This window comes from Atta cephalotes, assembly GCF_000143395.1.
Source record: "Atta cephalotes unplaced genomic scaffold scaffold00014, whole genome shotgun sequence".
NCBI classification, from domain to species: Eukaryota; Metazoa; Arthropoda; class Insecta; order Hymenoptera; family Formicidae; genus Atta; species Atta cephalotes.
In genome coordinates, this window is record NW_012130078.1 from 389,718 (window position 1) to 392,249 (window position 2,532).

Here is a 2,532-nt window from a genome sequence, read left to right on the forward strand (position 1 = left end):
TCGCCTGTGATTGTTTCAGTCGGTTTTAACAGTTCATAATACACTACGCCGAGCTGGTCTCACCAAATACAGAGCATGACCTTGGACATCAAAATCACCGTTCTTGAAGCGTTGAAACCACTCACGATACGTTCTTTCACTAATAGCGGCCTCACCATAAGTATTTGAGAGCTTTCGATGAGCCTCAGCCGCAGATTTCTTCATATTGAAGCAAAAAATTAAAACCTCCCGCAAATGACGAGAATTTGGCTCGTAAACTGACATTTTCAATCGAGAATAACTTTATGATGCAGACACAAATCGATTAATGTTTCTGTGGGATTATGTTGACAGATGCCCAAGTTTATTGTATGACGTCTATGATCTATTTATTTCGACCACCACTTACCGCTAAAGCCATCTATAGGAAAACGGCGGAAGCAAAGTTGTACACCTAATATAAGAATTCTTAATAAATAAAATCTGAGTATGTTGACTTTATCATAATGCAAATAGACAAGATACGCATGTAATTAACAAGGGAAGGCTCTGAAGTGGCCTTCACTGATTTCAATGAAGTTTGACAAGATTATAATGTTCTACTAAATATAAATTATCCTCCATTTGGGAGTAGACAGTCTATTGTTTCCGAGATATTTCAATACATATATTAAATTTGATATATATTAAATTCTTTTAAGGGGATTTTAAAGATGATTATCGTGTGATAATCATATTGTAAATAACACACACAGATGATTTATGTGTCATTGACTATATCAATATCTCATACATATAAATTTTCGTATAACAATTATGTATTAATTAGATGTGTAAGTCCATTTTTAACGCCATGTTATTTCTTTATAAAAAAAACTACTAATCTATGGAGTACTATTTCGTAAGTACAGGTTGCACAGCTTTTACATAAAGCAAATATTGTCATGACGTAACAGCTCTGAAACGCAATATTGGATTAACAAAGTAAAGATCTCAATTTCGAAATTATTTGTCGTTCTCAGATCGTTCTCAGATTTGTCGTTCTAGATTCTACCTCACAGACACAAATTTTTTTTTTACATCCTGAAACTATTACAAGCTGTCTAGAGTAAATAGTAGTTAGTAATATTTGAGATTATGGGCTTGAAAGGAATATATCCATTGATGTATATCAAATAAAGACAATTAATTAAGTCTTAAGGTAGTTTTCTTTTTAACCTTCGTACTACTTTGATTTCTCTCATAAGATTAACCGCAAGTGCGTTGGGATGTTTCATTAAACGAGATATATGTTTCCAATTAAAGCTGCGTCTTTCCTCGTCACTAACAAGTAATAAATTGAGATCATGATGTATTAGGTGTACAGCTTTGCTTCCGCCGTTTTCCTATAGATGGCTTTAGCGGTAAGTGGTGGTCGAAATAAATAGATCATAGACGTCATACAATAAACTTAGGTATCTGTCAACATAACCCTAGAAACATTAGTCGATTTGTGTCTGCATCATAAAGTTATTCTCGATTGAAAATGTCAATTTACGAGCCAAATTCTCGTCATTTGCGGGAGGTTTTAATTTTTTGTTTCAATATGAAGAAATCTGCGGCTGAGGCTCATCGAATGCTCTCAAATACTTATGATGAGGCCGCTATTAGTGAAAGAACGTGTCGTGAATGGTTTCAACGCTTCAAGAACAGTGATTTTGACATCGAAGACCGGCACAGCGGTGGAAGAGAGGTTTTCGAAGATGCAGAATTGGAGGCATTACTTGAGCAAGACTCGTGTCAAAATCAAGAAGGATTGGCACGATCATTGGGAGTGACTCAACAAGCCATTTCAAAACGCCTCAAAGCCATGGGAATGATTCAGAAGCAAGGAAATTGGGTGCCGTACGAATTGAAGCCGAGAGATGTTGAACGGCGTTTGTTTGCTTGTGAACAGTTGCTTGAAAAGTAAAGACGGAAGGGATTTTTGCATCGCATTGTGACTGGGGACGAAAAATGGGTTCATTACGATAATCCCAAGCGCAGAAAATCATGGGGAGTTCCATGCTTCCACGTCGACAGCCAAACCGAATATTCATGGCTCCAAGGTCATGCTCTGTATTTGGTGGGACCAGCTCGGCGTGTATTACGAACTGTTAAAATCGACTGAAACAATCACAGGCGATCGGTATCGAACGCAATTGATGTGTTTGAGCTGAGCATTGAAAGACAAACGGCCGCAATACAACGAGAGACACGATAAAGTGATTTTGCAGCATGATAATGCCCCATGTTACGAAAGTGATCAAGACATACTTGGAAACGTTGAAATGGGAAGTCCTACCCCATCCGCCGTATTCTCCCTCTGATTACCACTTTCGATCAATGGCACACGGCCTGGCTGACCAGCACTTCCGGTCTTATGAAGAAGTAAAAAATTGGATCGATTCGTGGATAGCCTCAAAAAATGACCAGTTTTTTCGACGCAGGATTCGTACGCTACCCGAAAGATGGGAGAAAGTAGTGGCCAGCGATGGACAATACTTTGAATCATAAATGTATAACCAGTTTTTT